This window comes from Hyperolius riggenbachi, chromosome 2 (assembly GCF_040937935.1).
Source record: "Hyperolius riggenbachi isolate aHypRig1 chromosome 2, aHypRig1.pri, whole genome shotgun sequence".
NCBI classification, from domain to species: Eukaryota; Metazoa; Chordata; class Amphibia; order Anura; family Hyperoliidae; genus Hyperolius; species Hyperolius riggenbachi.
In genome coordinates this window covers 270,742,458-270,762,883 of record NC_090647.1, presented here as the reverse complement: position 1 = coordinate 270,762,883, position 20,426 = coordinate 270,742,458, and the positions used below count along the sequence as shown (strand labels likewise).

Here is a 20,426-nt window from a genome sequence, read left to right as displayed (position 1 = left end):
CTCTGCAACGGAATCGTGCTCTGTCGCAGATTCCGGTGGTGAAGCTCACCATAGGGGTATTGCATGGGGAACAGTTGCAATTTTTTGTGTTACACATGTCAACTTCCACCATTATCTTAGGCATGCCGTGGTTGCAGATCCATTCACCACAAATAGACTGGGCCAAGGGTCAGTTAACCTCCTGGTCTCCTCAATGTTTTCAACAGTGTTTGGGGAAATTAACATTGGGGCAAACCAGAGTTCAGGTGGGAGGTGTACCAGACCAGTATGCTGAATATTCGGATGTATTCTGCCCCAAAGAAGCCGATAAATTACCTCCACATCGCCGTTTCGATTGTCCCATTGATCTCCGTTCTGGTTGTGTACCTCCTCGGGGCCATTTGTACAATTTGTCGGGGTCCGAGAAATTGGCTATGCAAGAGTACATCAGGGAGAATCTGGCCAAAGGTTTCATTCGCCCATCCCGGTCGCCTGCTGGGGCAGGCTTCTTTTTTGTAAAAAAGAAAGACGGAGGCCTGCGACCTTGCATCGATTACCGCGGTCTCAACAAGATTACAGTAAAGAATCGCTATCCGCTACCCCTGATAGACGATTTGTTCACTCAGATCACGAGCGCCCAGATTTTTTCTAAGCTGGATTTACGGGGTGCGTACAACCTGGTACGCATAAGAGAGGGCGATGAGTGGAAAACGGCCTTCAATACACCGGACGGGCATTACGAGTACCTGGTGATGCCCTTCGGGTTGTGTAATGCCCCGGCCGTTTTCCAGGAACTCATCAACGAGGTCTTCAGAGAGGTGTTGGGGAAATTTGTTCTAGTCTACCTAGACGATATTCTGATCTTCTCCAACAATCTCTCTGAACATAGGACCCATGTGAGGTTCGTTTTGAACAAGCTAAGGCAGAACCTATTGTACGCAAAAATAGAAAAGTGTATCTTTGAAGTAACATCTGTCGCCTTCCTGGGGTACATAATTTCCACCACAGGCTTGTCTATGGATCCTGCCAAGGTTTCCGCTGTTCTGGAATGGCCTCAGCCGGTAGGCTTGAAATCCCTTCAGCGGTTTCTTGGCTTCGCCAATTATTATAGGAGATTCATAAAGGGGTACTCTACGGTCATTTCTCCACTTACCAGTCTCACCAAGAAAGGGGCAGATACCACTCACTGGTCTCCTGAGGCGTTACAGGCTTTTGCCACCCTGAAGGGCCTATTTTGTTCTGCACCCATCCTCAGACATGTGGATACGTCTTTTCCATTTATTGTTGAGGTGGATGCCTCGGAGGTCGGGGTGGGGGCTGTGCTGTCTCAGCGATCTGGCTTGCAGGGTAGAATGCACCCGTGTGCTTACTTCTCCCGTAGGTTCTCCCCTGCGGAAAGGAACTACGATATTGGCAACAGAGAGCTTTTAGCCATTAAGTTAGCTTTCGAGGAATGGCGACATTGGTTAGAAGGAGCGGAGCATACGGTCACGGTCTACACTGACCACAAGAACCTAGAGTACATTGAGGGGGCTAAGAGGTTGAGCCCCCGTCAGGCCCGTTGGTCATTATTTTTCTCCAGGTTCTCTTTCATTATTACGTACACCCCGGGTAGCAAAAATGTCAAGGCGGATGCTTTATCCCGGTGCTTCGAGTCAGAGACAGCACAGCCCTCTATTCCAGAGACTATTATTCCCCAGAGGTTGGTACTAGCCGCAACTGAGACTTGGGGCGATTTGAAGGGGACTTTAATTCCCTTTCAACAAGACATCCCGGAAGGGAAGCCCGCAGGGGTACTGTTCATTCCGCTACCATTCCGTCTCCAGGTTCTAGAGATGTTCCATGCGCATAAAAATGCTGGGCATCCTGGGGCATCTAGAACTCAGGATCTGGTAGCCAGATGCGTCTGGTGGCCGTCCTTGGCAGCAGATTGCAAGGAATTCGTGAGGGAATGTGCAATTTGTGCCAAGAGTAAACCCTCCCGGCTGGCACCTGTGGGTACCTTGCAGCCTTTACCCACCCCGAGTGAACCATGGACTCATTTGTCCATGGATTTTGTGGGTGAACTTCCTAAGTCAGAAGGTATGTCGGTCATTTGGGTGGTAGTTGACCGCTTCAGCAAAATGGCCCATTTCGTGCCCTTGAAAGGACTCCCCTCGGCCCAGGAGTTGGCTGACCTGTTTATTACACATGTGTTCCGGCTGCACGGCATTCCGGAAAATATATAGTGTCGGATCGGGGAGTCCAGTTCGTTTCTAGATTCTGGAGGGCATTCTGCCAACAAATGGGCATGAAGCTGTCATTTTCATCGGGCTACCACCCACAGACCAATGGGCAGACGGAGAGAATCAACCAGTCATTGGAGCAATTTTTGAGGTGATATGTTGCGGAGACACAGAGCGATTGGGTCAAATTTCTGCCCTTCGCGGAATTAGCACAAAACAATTTGAAAAGCTCCTCCACCGGATTCTCTCCGTTTCAGGTTGTGTCTGGAAGATTGCCCAAGTTCTCACAGTTGCCAGTGGCCTCCACCCCGTTTCCAGCTCTGGAGGCCTGGCAGAGGTCTTTTAAAGACATTTGGCGCACGGTGAGAGATAGTTTACAAAAGGCGTTTTTTACTCAGAAGGGTCAAGCTGACAAAAAACGTTCAGTAGAGTGGAGCTTCCAGCCAGAAGACTTGGTTTGGATGTCCACACGTCATTTGGCCCTGAAACAGCTCTCAGATAAATTAGGCCCCAGGTTTGTCGGTCCATTTCCGGTAGCAAAAAAGATTAATAACGTCACTTATACCGTTGACCTTCCCACCAGCATGCGGGGGGTAAGGTCCTTCCACGTGTCCCTTCTTAAACCAGCAGTCCAGGTGGGTCCCACTCCTCCTCCTCCCGTGTTGGTAGATGCCCAACCCGAGTATGAAGTGGAAAACATTTTAGATTCACGCACGGTACAAAACTCGGTACAGTACCTCGTACATTGGAAAGGGTACGGCATTGAAGAGAGGCAATGGGTACCGGGCTCACGCATGCATGCAGACGAGTTAAGGAGGGAGTTTCATGCCTTACACCCCGAGAAACCTGGTAGGAGTTGTCCGGAGTCCACTCCTCGGGGGGGGGGGATACTGTAAGGAAACACGGAAAGGCCGCCATCTCTCGAAGTGAGGCGGCTGTTTCCGCGTCCAGCATGGCGTCACAACGCGGAAAAAACGCCGCATGCCGCATAGGCAGTGCGGCGGAATCCGCATTGGTAACGGCGGAACCCGCATCAGAGGCGGCCCCCGCACTAGATACATTGCATGACAGTACTGGTGTGGCTGGGACTGATAGTCCACCAAGATTCAGACTTACACGCGCGCGAGCACAGAGGCAAAGTTTAAATAGCAGTTAGAAGGGAGTCGGCTGACCAGCTGGGTCAGCTGACAAATTCCACTGCTCTCATTGGACCAGCAATTAGGGAGGTCCTGGAAAGGTCCTAGAGTATATATACTGCTGGTTGTTCACTTGCTCTTTGTCTGGCGTGCGATCACATATGTGGGAGCACCCAGATCCGTAGTCAGATCCGCAAGTGTGCCGGGACCAGCTGGAGCTGTAATCCTACACTTAGCTAGATTCTGTTGATAGCTAAAGTACTAGTTTGATTGTGATTATCTGTTATGACTTTTGCCTGCCTTGACTATCCTCCTGAACTCTGATCTTGTACCTCGATATTTCTGATACTCTGTTGCCGAACCCCGGCTCGTTCCTTGACTCTGCTTCTGCCTCCTGATTTTGTACCCCGATATATCTGATACCTCGTTGCTGAACCCTGCCTGTACTTTGACTCCGCCTTTGCCTCCTGATCTTGTACTTTATCTGTCCGTGTGTGTACGACCTGGCTTGTCTGACCTCGAGAACCGACCTTACTGTTAGAGGCGGTTCCTCGCTCTGTTAGTGATCCTTCCTCCTGAAGGTTACTTTCAGTCTGTCCTTCCTACTGTCAGTCTGACTCCTCCCGTCTTGGAGAGCTCAGGTCTGCGGAAGGAATCTGTGCAGTACTCCTTGCTGCACTGAGGCCTAGTCCTCTAAGTGTTATTGTTGCACCTAACACTACACTCTACTCAGGTGAACAGAGGTTAGCTAGTATATCGGATTATCAGTGATACTGCAGATCACGTATAATCTGGTATACATCTGTATTCCCAGTAATTCTGCAGATCATTGGTAATCAGATCCTCTCTGTGCTTCACCGATCGTTACACATAGGCTTCTGCCTATGAGAGCCGATCACTCTCTAGTGTCCCATGGGGACAGCCGTGTCACATGGCTGTCCCCAGTACAGCACTGTTGCCGATCGCAGCGATGTACAATGTAATTAGACAGCGATTCCGCCGTCTAACAGTCTCCCGAGCGGCAACTGCCGCTCGGAGACTGAAGGCGGAGCTCTTATCCGCCCACTAACAGGAGATGCGCGCGCATCGTGCGCTCGATCTTCTGCACTGCGAACCCCAAGGACTTTACGCCAATCGGCGGCAGCTGGTCCTGGGGCTGCCGCCGCGGCCACACTCATTGGCGTGACGCGGTCGGCAAGCGGTTAAAGTGCCCATCTGATGTCAGCTGCTATGCGCCTTTGTGACATCAGAGCGCCGCTGATGTGTATGCGGAACCCGGAGATGGATGGAAACCGGGTGGAGGCTGACACCGGACAGGTAATGTATAAAAGCACTACACAATGCATACATTTATACATTGCGACGGCAGCGGCGGGGGTTTCGTCGTCTCGTCGCTTGTTCGCAAATCAGCCACCGTACCGCCGCGCACCCGACCAACCAACCTCAGCCCGAAATTTTCCAACATGCGCGAACGACTGTGCGGCCAATTTCTGTCCCGAAATTGGTCGCTTTTTCGGCCGGGCATGCACTTGGTAGCACCAATTTTCATCCCATTCGATTATAATAATCGAATTGGATGGTCGATTGGTTGGTTGGTCGCCTAGTGTATAGCCCCTTTTAAACAGTGGATTCAGGTTGAACAGGTTTTTGCTCAGTCCAACTCTTATCCCTCTCCACAATCTCTCTTACCAGTACATATCCTCACTAATTTCCTGATACCAACCCAATTGCAATCTCAGATCTGCACATGATCTTCTGTTGTCCTCTAGAATTACCTCCTCACGTTTACAAGATTTTGCACGCGCTTCCTCTGGAATGCCCTCCCACAACACAGCCGTCACTCGCCAACCTTTGTTACCTTTAAACGCTCTCTAAGGCCCGGTGCACACCGAGCGGATTTGGATGCGATCTGCCGGCCGCATCCGCCTGTAAATCCGCTTGGCTAGTGTATTTCAATGGGCTGGTGTTTGTAGCAAACCGCAAACGTGCCTCCTGCTGCACGTTTGCGGTTTGTTAAAAACCTCAAACCGCCGGTGTGCACCAGCCCATTGAAATACAATAGCCAAGCGGATTTACAGGTGGATGCGGCCGGCGAATCGCATCCAAATCCGCTCGGTGTGCACTGTGCAAAATCTCTGAAATCCGCACCAAAAACCGCTAGCGTTTTGTGGATCTGCTAGCGGTTTTGGTGTGCACTGGGCCTAAAAGCTCATTTGTTCTGACATGCATATGCGCTACCTTAGGCCACTTCCCTTTGTCCTAAGACCAATTTGCACTCCTACTAGGTATCCTAAAACGCACTGCCTCTATATATTTGTACACCTCCTCTTGTTTACTCCTCATTCCCTTTAGAGTGTAAGCTCGCAAGGGCAGGGCTCTCTCCCCCTTTTGTGTCTTGAAAATTTTGTATTCTGTATTATGTATCATTTTTGTATTTTGTCACTCTGTCATTATGTATCTTGTATATTGGTGTGCCCTATTGTCTGTATTATTATGTACCCATGTTCGTTTCTTACTTTGTACAGCGCCACGGAATATGTGGACGCTTTATAAATTAATAATAATAATAATAAATTAGACTACATCAATGAGACACAAATAATTCCAATTTTTTTCATTTTACTCAAAGTTTGAAAATGGATTAATAAAGACAGACTATTCCCTCCCCTGCACAGAACACTAGAGGTGCCTCCTGCAGAGAGAAATGCTAATAATTCAAGCTTGCATGCACAGGGCTGGTCCTAGACTTTTTTGCTGACTGAGGCACTTGTAAGGATGCCCCCCCTTCCCGATTTGGAATGATCACACAGCATCCCACAATCAGGGCCGGCCTTTGACCTGAGCGACCGGAGCGATCGCTCAGGGCGCCGGCTTCCAGGGGGCGCTCCTGCCGCCCTGGCTGCCCGCATGCATTAACAAGCAGGCGGACGCGTAGGGAACAAACTGCGAGCAGGCTGTTGTCTGGGGCAGCGGCGGGCACTAGGACCTGGAGGCATGCTTCTTCTCTTCAACCTCCGGCTCCGATGCTTCCTTATCAGCCCCCCTCCCCGCCCCCCGTCAAGCACGCAGAATGTATACAGTAGTCCGAGGTGGCGAGGTAATCCCCGTGTGGGCTGCTAGAACTTCTGTGTCTTTTTCAGATGTCCTGTCTGCCGCTGCTAGAATGTTTTTATTCTTTTGTGTTTTGGCCAGAGAGGATAAGTGTGTGTGCGTGTGTAGTGTGTGTGTATATGTAATGTGTGTGTATATGTAGTGTGTGCGTGTGTAGTGTGTATATGTAGTGTGTGCGTGTGTAGTATGTGTGTATATGTAGTGTGTGTGTATATGTAGTGTGTGTGTATATGTAGTGTGTGCGTGTGTAGTGTGTGCGTGTGTAGTGTGTGTGCGTGTGTGTATATTTAGTGTGTGTGTGTATATGTAGTATGTGCGTGTGTAGTGTGTGTGTGTATATGTAGTGTGTGTGTATATGTAGTGTGTGTGTATATGTAGTGTGTGCGTGTGTAGTGTGTGCGTGTGTAGTGTGTGTGCGTGTGTAGTGTGTGTGTATATTTAGTGTGTGTGTATATGTAGTGTGTGCGTGTGTAGTGTGTATATGTAGTGTGTGTGTATATGTAGTGTGTGCGTAGTGTGTGTATATATGTTGTGTGTGCGCGTGTAATGTGTGTGTGTATGTGTAATGTGTGTGTGTATGTGTAAATGTAGTGTGTGCGTGTGTAGTGTGTGGCTGTCTATATAGATTGTGTGTGGCTGTGTATATAGATTGTGTGTATATGTAGTGTGTGCGTGTGTGTCTGTGTATATACAGTAGATTGTGTGTAGTGTGTGTGTGTGTGTATAGTGTGAGTGTGTAGTGTGTGTGTGTGTCTGTGTATATAGATTGTGTGTGTATATGTAATGTGTGTGGCTGTGTATATACAGTAGATTGTGTGTAGTGTGTGTGTGTGTGTGTGTATAGTGTGAGTGTGTAGTGTGTGTGTGTGTCTGTGTATATAGATTGTGTGTATATGTAGTGTGTGCGTGTGTGGCTGTGTATATACAGTAGATTGTGTGTAGTGTGTGTGTCTGTGTGTGTGCATGCATGCATTTGACAATTGTGATGCCCAGTCATGGGCCCATATAAATAGCAGCTATATGGGTGGAAATAAGTGCCTATTATTTGCATTGCAGCTGTATTTTGCATTGTGGGTGGACAGATTTCAACCTGTAGCCTCTATTTATATGGGCACCTATGGCGGTGCCTAAAAAAAAAAGTTATTGTTTGTGGTGGATTGCCCAGGGTAGGGGATGGGGGGCAGATAGGTTGGGCGGGGGGGAGTGTGTTTGTGTGTGCACGTGCAGAGGCTGAAGGGGGGGGGGGGCACCGAAATCAGGTTTCGCTCGGGGCGCTGTGAAACCTAAGGCCGGCCCTGCCCACAATTTACTCTGATTCATTTAATTCAAATGAAACACTGCTGCTCCTGCCTCCCCCTCCTCACTCACTGTCAGACTCTTCACACAGCACAACAAGCTGCTTTTCCCCAATGATGACCTCTTCACCTCGCTCACAGCACAAAAATGCTACCCTGTAATCTCTGTGCCTGATGTAAGTGTTTCACCTTGCTTCATAACAGAATCGGCCCTGTGCATGCAGATATAATACAGCTTCAAAGTAGGCCAGTAAAATACACTTCCTGTCTATTTTAATAGGTCAAATTCAAAGTTGCAGACTGTTATACATGACTGTGTATAACTGAGACGCACACATAGTCGGGACCACGCTCCTGTTAGTGTACAAGCACAGCAGCACTGCTCAGACACAAATATGGCCTGCACCTGTGCAGTACTGGGAAGCCGCTTGTGTACTGGAGAAGTCATGCATGAGCAGCTCTGTGCTACTACTTCCTTGCACCTGAGCAGTGCAGCTGCGTTCACACACGGATAGCAGGAGTGGAGCTGTACGAAAACATTTCCCACAAACCCTTGTCAAATGCATTTGTGGGGGTCCAGCGCTGGATTGGTGGGGTGAAGGAGGATGGGGAGGCTCTGGGCTGTATACAGATAATGTTGCATGAGTAAAAATGGGCACAGTAGAATGGTAATACTGTGTTCTCTGCAGCGGGGCGGAGCGCCCAGGTAAAATAAATTACTGCCCGGCTGATGAGACCGCGTACCCCGCTGTCACCGCTTGTCCTGCTGTCACCACGTGCCCCGCTCTTCACTCACTGGCAAGTGCCTGGCTGTCAAGAAAACACGCTTCTTCTCCTCAGCGCACAAGATCTCACGCTTCCTGGTGAGCTCATGCAAGCATTGGCTAAGCGCAGGGTGGAGGCATGACCATAGCGCTAGCCGGCAACACAGACAGCTGCTGTATGCTGTGTAGTGACATGCTGTGCAGGGGCCAGGGACAGCGGTATGCGCATAGTGGCTGGCTGATCATGAATGTTATATTATATGTACAATCTTTACTCTCCGCGGTGGTGTGCAGTGCAGTGTGATATTGCAGATAGTGTGCAGGGGACATATATGATAATCATATATATGGCCCCTGCACACTACCTGCAATACCCCATGACCACCCAGCCCCCCTACTCCACCCCCCCCCCCCCCCCCACACACACACACACACACACACACACCGAAGAAAAAAATCAAACATATGAAATATTCAGGGAATAAACTGAACAATTTAAAAAAATGCAACTGGAAACAGGTAAAAGTGGAGAGGAGAGATAGAGTGCACGCTATGCTGCGGTAGTGCAGCATAGCACTCTTTCCTTGTAACTAATGAACCGCTCCACTCATCTCGCCTATGATGGGCAGATTCGACCAAGAAACAATCTGTCCTCTACTCATACAGCACAGGCCGATTCCCAATCGATCTGGAATCGGCATTGTAATGTCACATCCGCCGCCTCACTGGCCCAACGCTGTCCCCTAATGTGCAGTGTGCTCCTCTGATGCTCCAGTGCACTATAGAATATCACTAATTTTACAGATATTCTATTATCTACTATAGTAAAATATTGGTCATTTAACAGATAATTTACTATGTCCTGACCTAACCCTATTCTCACACAGAACCCTCCCTCTTGATGCCTAACACTAAGGGCCCGTTTCCATTTGCGGATGGGAGCCGATGCGGGTACGCATCACTTCCATTCCCATCTCCCGATGCGGAAGTGTACTGAAGGATACGGCGGGCGGATGCGGCTGTGCGAGATGCGGCTGTGCGGCTGTGCGAGAATCTGGAGCATGCTGCAGATTCTCGGATCACTCCGCACCGCTCCCCACGCAATGGAAACTGTTCCATTGACGTGCATTGGAACGAGGCCACTCGCGGTGCGATGCGGCTATGTTGCCGCATCGCACCGCTTCTAGTGGTAACGGGCTCTAACCTATTGCCCCAGGTGATGCCTAACACTAAAACACCTCTATGGGCAGTTAACCTTAACCCTCCCCCACCTAACCCTAGGTGGGTAACTAATCTTAAACTCCACCCCATGGCTAACTGTAGGTGGGGACCTAACCCTGACACCCTCCCGCCTAACCCTACAGACCCCCCTTCCTTCACCTGCTATTTTATCAGGAAAGTCCTGCGTCAAAATTTACAGTAATAGTGAGTCTTTAAAGAGACACTGAAGTGTCATAAAAACATCTTTTTATTTAATAAAAGTGTTTAACCTAATAGCCCTAACTAAACCGCCGCATCCCCGCCGCTGAAATCTATGCAAATCCCCCCTAACTCTCCCCTCCCTCTCCCCCGCAAAATCCACGACTTACTTGGTCGTGGAATTTGCTGTCCTAAGCGCTTTCGTGTGAGGCAGAGCTATGAGCTGCAGCCCTGCCTCACACGCGTCTGTCAGCGGCAGATCACCGCCTCTCCCCGCCCCTCTCAGTGAAGAAAGACTGGGAGAGGCGGCGATCCGGGCTGACAGACGCATGTGAGGCAGAGCTGCGGCTCATAGCCCTGCCTCACACGGAAGAGCTGCCCGGATTGCCCCCCGGGGAGTTTGGGGGGATTTAGTTAGGTTAGAGCGGCGGGGATGCGGCGGTTTAGGTAGGGTTATTATGTTAAACACTTTTATTAAATAAAAAGATCATTTTTTTGAGACTTCAGAGTCTCTTTAATGGACACCGATGGTGGCGCCCATAAGCTATGGTGTTTATCATGCCCCCCAAAAATATGGCCCTCAGGATCATCCAGAGGCTTTCTTCCTTCTATTAAAGGGAACCTAAAGCAAAGTGACAAAAAAAAGTTTCACTTACCTGGGGCTTCTAACAGCCCCCTGCAGCCACCGTGCCTGTGTCATCCTGGAACGTTGTTCCTGTCCCCCACTGTGGCTAGGTTCACTGCGCCTGCGCGGCCCTGGCCACAGGCGTTCTCGCTCTCACCGCCGTTGCCATCCTGTGCATGCAAAGTATGAGATTTTCTTTTCTATGCATGCGTAGGACAGCGGCAAGAACGAGGTCACGCACAGCCAGGTCTAGCCTGGTGCAATGGCTTGAAAAAGCAACTTACAGGCAACGGGTGACCAGAGCATAGTTCCAGGATGGTGCGGGCACAGGGTGGCTGGTAGATGTCCCAGGTAAGTAAAACTCTTTTGTTGTCATTTTTCTTTAGGTTCCCTATAAGGTGTCTATCCTTGGCAATATTTTCTCACACGTACATCATAAAATTGCGGCCTATGGTTTCACCCAATTTAAAGCATCAGACAATGAGGAGGCATTGTACGGAACTCTAATTACCTCCATGTGTTACTAGCTGTTTCTGCTGGCTGCTAACCAGTGGCATAGCTATAGACCTCTGGGCCCTGATGCGGAATCTGGCTGTGGACCCCCCCACATTACCCCCGACCTTGAAACGCAACCACCATTACCTTCGATACTTGAAACATAACTACTGCTACCTCCATCCCTTAAAACGCAACCACCGTTACCTCCCGACACTGCAGCAAACGTTAAAGGTGGCAAACATTACCTCCCAGATGTTAAAGAGAAAGCGTGACCAAGAATTGAACTTCATCCCAATCAGTAGCTGATACCCCCTTTCCCATGAGAAATCTTTTCCTTTTCTCAAACAGATCATCAGGGGGCTCTGTATGGCTAATATTGTGGTAAAACCCCTCCCACAAATGAGGTCAGCGCCTCACAGCACTGGGGTCTTGAGATCATACTGTGGGAGCCTTGTTGCATTGTGGGGAATAACCGCTGTTTTCATGGGCGTCCGCAGAAAATTTTCCAGGGGGGGGCAAAAAGTGGGGAGTTAAAAATTTGGGCTGGTGTTACGCGCGCCAAAAAATGGAGCTACGTCATGCGGCGCGCGTAGCGCGCCGCGCCGAAAAATGGGTGTGGTCATGAACCAGAATGTGGGTGTGGTCGTGGGTGGAGACAAGTTTACATGAACTAAGCAATGGTGGGACATTAGATTAGGACAGTGGTGGCGAACCTTTTGGAGGTCGAGTGTCCAAACTGCAAAGTCACTTTACTATCACAAAGTGCCAACAGCAATTTAAACTAAATACAAACGTTTTAACTCATACATGAACATTATGGAAAATTAAGTTGAAAATAAACTGTGAAGATAAACAATTTCATCCATCGTACTCCTGAAAAAAATTATTCATTTTTTTTAGAACCTCCCAGTTTCATTTTCTGTTTTAAAAAGCAGAAAAAGTAGGTTTAATGCTATTGTCTCATATGATGATGATTCAGCTTTTTCCATAGTCTCGCAGTTAGCAATCATGTGACCCCCAACAAGACAAATTCAGCAATCATGAGGCCCCCCCCATCAAGACAAATTCAGCAATCATGAGGCCCCCAACATGACCAACTCAGCAATCATGAGGCCCCCAACAAGACAAATTCAGCAATCATGAGGCCCCCAACAAGACAAATTCAGCAATCATGAGGCCCCCAACAAGACAAATTCAGCAATCTTGAGGCCCCCAACAAATCATGAGGCCCCCAACAAGACAAAGTCAGTAACCATGAGGCCCGCAACAAGACAAATTCAGCAGTCATGAGGCACATAAATAGACAGCTTTTCACATAAATAGGCAGAATGCCCCCTTAATATGTAGACACCTCTCACCTGGCAGCAGTTCCCCAAAATACACTCAATCTGACAGCAGTGGTTCCCCAAAAATAGGTAGCCCCAGGTCTATAGGTGTCCCCAGAATAGGTGGCCAGCGGTATAGATGTCCCCAGAACTGGTAGCCAGGGGTAGAGATGTCCCCAGAACAGGTAGCCAGGGGTATATGTGCCCAGTATATGTAGGCAAGGGTATATGTCCCAGTATATGTAGGCAGGGGGTATATGTCCCAGTATATGTAGCCAGGGGGATATGTCCCAGTATATGTAGGCAGGGGTATATGTCCCAGTATATGTAGCCAGGGGTATATGTCCCAGTATATGTAGGCGGGGGTATATGTCCCAGTATATGTAGGCAGGGGTATATGTCCCAGTATATGTAGGCAAGGGGTATATGTCCCAGTATATGTAGGCAGGTGTATATGTCCCAGTATATGTAGGCAGGGGTATATGTCCCAGTATATGTAGGCAGGGGTATATGTCCCAGTATATGTAGGCAGGGGTATATGTCCCAGACAGTATATGTAGGCAGGGGTATATGTAGGCAGGGGTATATGTCCCAGACAGTATATGTAGGCAGGGGTATATGTCCCAGACAGTATATGTAGGCAGGGGTATATGTCCCAGACAGTATATGTAGGCAGGGGTATATGTCCCAGACAGTATATGTAGGCAGGGGTATATGTCCCAGTATATGTAGGCAGGGGTATATGTCCCAGTATATGTAGGCAGGGGTATATGTCCCAGACAGTATATGTAGGCAGGGGTATATGTCCCAGACAGTATATGTAGGCAGGGGTATATGTAGGCAGGGGTATATGTCCCAGTATATGTAGGCAGGGGTATATGTCCCAGACAGTATATGTAGGCAGGGGTATATGTCCCAGACAGTATATGTAGGCAGGGGTATATGTCCCAGACAGTATATGTAGGCAGGGGTATATGTCCCAGTATATGTAGGCAGGGGTATATGTCCCAGTATATGTAGGCAGGGGTATATGTCCCGGTATATGTAGCCAGGGGGATATGTCCCCAGAAAAAGTGGCCATGTGTGCAGGAGGAGGGGAGCAGCGGAGAGAAGAGGGAGAGCTATGGGCACTCACCTTAGGGGGCTCTCCCTCCCTCTCTCGCTCTCCCCTCCGGAGTCCGGAATGAAGTGTGCAGCGGCTGGCAGCGGTGGGCGGAACTTACCTCCTCTCGTCGCACGCGCCGGATGGATTAGCCGCTACTCTGGCCTGATCCAGACCAGAGTGCGGCACCAGAACTTCCGGCGCAGGAGCGAGAGGAGGTAAGTTCCGCCCACCGCTGCCAGCCGCTGCACACTTCATTCCGGAGGGGACAGCGAGGGAGAGAGAGACCCCTAAGGTGAGGGAAGGGGGGGGAGACGTCCGCCCTTCCCCACTGTGCCCATAGCGCTCTCTCTCTTCTCTGCGTGTTCCCCTCCTGCTGGCTGCACGGGCACGCGGCCAGGGGGGGGCAGCGGGCGGCCAGGCTCGGGCAGATGCCCGGTTTTGCCATATGTGCGGACGCCCATGGCTGTTTTCAACTGCCAAAAAAGCAAGCAGCATTTCCTTCTACTTACATCATCTGCCAGCTGTAAAAATGTCACCATGTGATAAATCTCAGAATGTAAATGAGGGAGAGGAAAGATTTTACAATGGGCAAACAGTGACTAAATCATTTATACATAATTATTGTAATAATAAAGAAATTTTTTATTACATTATTTTCACTGGAGTTCCTCTTTAAATAGCAGTAAACGTTATCTCCTACACTTGTAATTCAGAAAACATGAAAATTGTACTGAGAGAAATGCATTAAATGTTCCTTCCCCTAGGTGCTGGTGGGATGGAACTTCTGAGTGGCATAGGGTGATACTGGGTGCTTCTGGGAGGGAGCCACTGGATGGGGGGGGTGACACTAAGTGCTACAGGGTGGGATCGAGGGTGACACTGTTCTGCAGGGTTGGAGGGAAGCTGACAGGGGTGTAGCAATAGGGGTTGCAGAGGTTACAATCGCATCGGGGCCTTGGGACAGAAGGGCCCTGAACGGCCCTCCCTCAACTTCAGTATTAGCTCTCTATTGGTCCTGTGCTGGTAATAATCACTTCTATAGATGCTTTGAATAGCAGTAATCATTAACAAACTGCTCCCCATCCCCTTCTTGCACCTCTGACACTGTGGTTGTCCTTGGCAGTTTTTGGTGTGACGTATCAATTATTATGTATAGAGTGTTTGGGGGGCCCCAATTGTAAAACTTGCATCGGGGCCCACAGCTCCTTAGCTATGCGACTGGAAGGTGATGCTATGTACAGCAGGTAGGGAGGGTGACACTAATTGCTGCAGGGCGATAGGGAGGGTCATACTGTACTGCAGGGTGGAAGGGAGGGTGATATTACACACCCTGGGTGCTGCTGGGCGGTACATTAGGTGTTCTTCAATGAGCTGCTGCTGCCCCCCCCCCCCCCCCCATGTACCTGTCCCCCTCTCCCTGCACTGCACTTACCCTACAGGAGGAAGACACTGGGGAAGGAGGAGAGTGACACTAGGTGTGGAAGGCACCCACATCTTCTTAGTATCCTCATTCCTGAAGAGAGACTCCAACAACTTCAGATTATGCTGTGGAGACATAAACTCTGGAAGAACTGCGCCAATCAAAATTCACGCCACACTTCCGGGCAGCGTCACGTGGCTTGCGTGGCTCTCTTCCCGGATTGGCTGCCTGGGATGTAGCGCTTCAGTGATTGGCTGCGGCAGGTTTAGTGTGGAGGGACGTGCAGAGCTGACAGCTGGAGGCGGGTCTGATGAGCATAGCTCCCAACTGTCCCTCTTTCGGAGGGACAGTCCCTCTTTGGGAGCCCTGTCCCTCTTTCCTCCTCATTTGTCCCGCTTTCAGGACTTTGTCCCTCTTTCTATGTAAATATATATATTTCTCTACTAAAAATGTGTTTGATTGACTCTAAACTTTATTCCCATCCTTTCAATTGATATATTTCTAATTTTAAAATGTTAATATGAAGGAAAATGAACCAGGATACAGAGGACCAGTGTGGTTTGCGTTATAAAACAACATATTTTTCTTATGAAAGCTTTATGGTATGCGTGACTAGGGGTGTGTCAGAGACGTGATTAGGGGTTTGGCTTAAGTGTCCCTCTTTCTCATCTTAAAAAGTTTGGAGGTATGCTGATGAGGCGGGCCTGCACGCTGAAGAGCAGTGACCGAGGTGCAACGGGACTCTGGCATGCGGTCCCGTCGGCAGGTGTGGTTATCTGCCAGCACTTGGAATAGGCACGGCCTGGGCCCCTCACACCCACAGGCGCAGTCGCCACTGCGATTGCTGCGACCACGGGCCCTACGCCCCTGCTGCTAACTTCAGCTGGCTCATTGACTGGCAGACAGGGTTACTTGCTGGAGATGGCTGGCAGATTGCCATGACTCCCGGGAAGCCCCGCTCCAAGCCCACGCTAAGCCCCACCCCAAACCAGCACAAAGCCCCGCCCCCAAACCCGTGCATCGGCAACATGATATTATAGGAGTACCTGTCCTCTGCGGACAGTCCAGTCCCGGAGAGCAGAGGATGCGGACTTGTTTCTCATGTCCCGCATGAATGGTGACACTAGAGAGACGCAGGTAGGGACAAGGCTCGGCGCTAGTCTACTTTAGGGGACCCAACGCAAATCCCCATAGACACTTTCAGCTGTGCTGCAAAACGGAACAAATGTCTTCCGTTTGCTTGTTTAAACCCCCACAAGCCTTATATCCCCGGGTAGCTAATCATGCCCTCTAACGAATTTTGCGGTTTTCGATAAAAAAACAACAACTTTTAACTGACTGTATAGGAGCCGCCGAACGGCCGCAATTTCGGGTCCGTCGGCCATCTTTGTTCTGCTCTGGGATTGTTAGGTGGGGGTGTGCCAGCTTTTGTTGGCAGCTAACAAACCCTCCAATGAGGAGGAAGAAACGACCTGCACAGCAGAACTAACATGGCCGACGGACCCGAGATTTAGGCCGTTCGGCAGCTCCTACATGGCCAATTTAAACTTTTTTTTTACCGAAAACCTAAAAATTCGTTACAGGACATGCTTACCTATCCATGGATATAAGGCTTGTGGGGGTTTAAACAAGGTGAAAGCAGACATTTGTTCTGTTTTGCAGCACAGCTGAAAGTGTCTATGGGGATTTGCGTTGGGTCCCCTAAAGTAGACTAGCACCCAAGGCTCCGCCTACTCACTCGGGGGCGTGTATCGGAATAACTGGGAATCAGATGCTCGTATGCTTGCCAAGGAGATGGCATTCATTATGTCCGCCCCTTGTGGAAATAGCCTGGCTGAGAATAGTGAGCGTGTATGGATGGAGACAGCAGATAGCCCCGTGCCGAGGCTGCAGCACAGGAAGGAATAAGGCGGCTGCATACAGAGCTATATAGGATTGGGATGCTGCAGATGACAGTCTACCCACTTAGCAGAGAGTATCATACATGGAGTACGGGCATATAAATGTATATATTTATAAATATACCTTACAAAGAGGTGACTGCTGGGTACATCACTGTGAGTAAAGATGAGGGCTTCATCTGAGAATCACAAATAAAGCTAAATAGGATCAGTCTGTATTGATGATCAAGACTTCGTATAATGGGAATATTGTATTGTAATTCGCAATGATGATACAAAATCATGATGTGATGTTTCAGAAAAAATGGTTATTAAGTTTGTTTGCAAACACAATCAGGAATCTGGTGGTGGGGTGTGTGGTGTGATCACGGAGTGCAAGCTCTGTCTCTTCACTTTCACAGGTCTTGTCAGTGTGGAGCAAAGTGATTGAAACTGTTTTACGCTATGTGGAGCTTTAACCTCTTTAGGACGGTAGGCTTACACCCCTCCCCCCTAGTGTCCAGGCTATTTTTTACAATTCATTAAGCACTTAACCACAACTGGACGAACATTATTTATTGATTTATTATTGTATTTATTACGCAGCGCTGGACATTAGTTTAGGTTATAGACAATATTTAGGGGTGACATACAGCAAAATGACAATACCTGAATACAAGAAAGACCAGATCATGCAGCACAGTATGAGTACAAGGTAATGCTTAGCCACTGGAGGGGAGCATGGAGATTAGGCAAGTTAGGTTCACTCAGATGCATAGCATGGGTTCACAGTAATGGAGGTGCATGATCAGGCAGGACACAAAAGGAGGAGGACCCTGCCCAAAGGCTTACAATCTAGAGTCCAGTTGGGCTATGCACACTCCCGCAGGCCCCCGCAGGGGCTCCCGTGGCCGCTCCTGCCACCGGCCGTTAGCCCAGCGATCAATGAAAGGGATTATAGATCCCTTTCATTGATCGAAGCCCCCCACAGAAAAGCCGACAGCGTCTCATCAGATGCTGCGTTTTTTCTGAGTTCAAAAAGTTCCCCGTCTTCATTCTTCTTCAGGGGCCCATACACCTAACGATTTTCCCGCCGATATATATATGCTGTGAAATCGTTGCGCAAACGTTGACAGAACAATCAATTTCCGTCCAAAAATCAATCGTTCCTGGCGATCGGTCCGTGCGGAAGATTTTGCGCGATCGCCGGTGGGTCAGGAGTGTGTCGATAGCAGCGTTCCAATGCCCGACGACCGACGCTAGCGGCAATAGATTACCTGCTCCGGCGGCGCGTATCCCCTCTGTCCCCGCTGCTCCTTCTCCGCTGGGTTCCGGCTGGCTTCACTTACTTCCTGTCCCGACAGGAAGTTTAAACAGTAGAGCGCCCTCTACTGTTTAAACTTCCCTGGACAGAAAGAAGTGAAGCCAGCCGGAACCCACAGCCCAGCAGGAGAAGGAGCAGCAGGGACAGAGGGGGACTCGCGCCGGCGTGAGCTGCATGCTGACACCCAGTATATGCTGACCTGGCTGACCAGAGCTGTGGCGAGGGCACAGGACTGCTGCCAGGGGCTGGCGGAAGCCCCAGGTAAGTAGATTTTTGTTTTTTAATCACCTCAGACCTTCCCTTCAAGCTGCGTGCACAAATGTGATAATTGTTTCAGCCGCCGATCTTTATGTGTGTACAATGATATTGCTCGGGCATCGTTAAAGATGACCCCCGATGGACACGCATGACCGCTTGCAATGTTTTTTACAGGCCCTGCCAACCGATTGAAGCTGCTCTGTCGACCGCTGATCGTCGTCCTCCCCTCCCCCCTCCATAGCAACAGAACATATAGCTAGCCTCAAGGCTAGGAATGTGTCTACACAACATCGTTCTGCGAATTGTCACCAGAGGGATCGTTTCTTGATCCCCAATGGGCAACAATTCTCATATGTGTGTACTTAAACTAAAGTGTACCTGAGTTGTGGCATATGTGTGTATTTATACTTACTTGGGGCATCCTCCAGCCCCATGAGGGGTGTGAGCTCCCTCTGTGTCCTCTTGCTATGCCTTCCGGTAATCTGGCTGGTCGTGGGCTTCTGTGCATGCACGGCTGCACACAACCTCTCCACACTCCCGTGCCCAGGAGCATTCTGGGCCTACGCAGTACTACTGCACAGACTGCTCCCGGATGCAGGAGCGCAACAGAAAGTGCACAGGAGAGTGCGGCCAGCCAGATTACCGGAGGGGATTACAAGGCAATAGAAGAACTGATGTGGGCGGGTCCAGCTGCATGATGCTATCATGTCAATATGGACCAAAAATCTGAGGAATGCCATGAAGAATTTGGGCAGTTCTGATGGCAGAAAAGGTGCCTTTTTTGTACCCTGTGTTACCTCTGTCCCTTTTTCTTGTGTCACCTCTGTACCCCTGCGTCTCTTTTGTCCCCCTCTATCACATCATGTCCCTGTGTCTTTTTTGTTGCGTGCCACCTCTTTTTCCCCTCTGCCTCTTGTCCAGCTATAGCACCTGTTTCGCCAGTATCTCTTTTGTACCCGTGTCGCCTGTTTTTCCCTTGTTCCCCACTGTGGCAGCCGCCGGAGAGATACGTAGTGGGCGCACTTCTATTGCGCAGACTGGCCGAAGTTACTCGACCCAGTACCGGTGATAGTGTAGGCTGAGAACGGCGGCGTGTGAGCTATCCGTGCGCATGGGGCTGGAGGAAGCCCCAGGTATGTATAAAACTTTTATTTTAAAAAAACGTATCTGGTACACTTTAAGGTTTTCTTTAAGTAAAGTGCTCAGTGCCAACTACTATTAAGGTAGTGAATAATATATCAGTGTGAGGCCCCAGGTAGAAGAATATAGGTTCATATATGAATGACTTAAAGTAAACCTAAAATAACTTTAAAAAAAAAAGTTTCACTTACCTGGGGCTTCTGTCAGCCCCCTGCGCCTACACTGTCCTGGAACGATCCTCCAGTCCCCCACAGCGGCTACGTTTCCTTCTCACAGACTTACAAATCAATGTCCACTGCGCCTGCGTGGCCCTGGCGGCACGCATCATCGTTTGCGTAGAGAAAACCTCATATTGCACCTGTGCAGGATGCTCCCGGTGTGGCGAACGTGAACAAGGTTGCATACAGCCAAGGCCACACAGATGCAGTGGCCGTGGAGTTGCAATAATGAAACTGAGCCTGGGACCTGAGGATCGTTCAGAGTGGCTCTTGGGGGCTGGCAGAAGCCCCAGGTTAGCAAAACTTTTTTGTAAACTTCTTTCAGGTTTACTTTTAAACATAAACTGACATTTCTGCAACAAGCTAAATTGGCTAACCCCAGCAGTGAAAGGGTTACACACACATACAAAAGAGACAGATGCGGGGAGGGGGCAGCTGTGCGAGCACAGGGCTGGCCTGATACGGAGGCACAGGAGACAAATGGAGAGGAGGTGTCGGCTCACCAGGAAGAGTGTCTGGAGCTCAAGTCTGCACACAGCCAGTGTCCCTGTCCCCTCACACTTCAAGCAAGCGGCAGGAGGCTGGGACTGAGGGAACACTTGCCACTCGGCAAACAGGCAGGACTGGAGCAGCAGCCTTTGTCAACTTCAAATGACGCGCTCCATGCCCCCTCTGCTTTCTCCTCACTGACGTGACTGGCTGTG

The 20,426-nt window shown here is 49.6% G+C and overlaps 1 protein-coding gene across 1 annotated transcript in view; it reads right to left on the bottom strand.

The window, feature by feature from the left end:
- LOC137544307 (N-acyl-aromatic-L-amino acid amidohydrolase (carboxylate-forming)-like) overlaps positions 1 to 20,395 on the bottom strand; it is a 135,165-nt gene extending 114,770 nt beyond the window's left edge. Inside the window, exon 1 of the mRNA XM_068265372.1 lies at positions 20,226 to 20,395. The gene's annotated coding sequence lies outside the window, so the exon portion shown is untranslated. The remainder of the gene's footprint in view (positions 1 to 20,225) is intronic.
- Between the last annotated feature and the right edge of the window lie 31 nt (positions 20,396 to 20,426).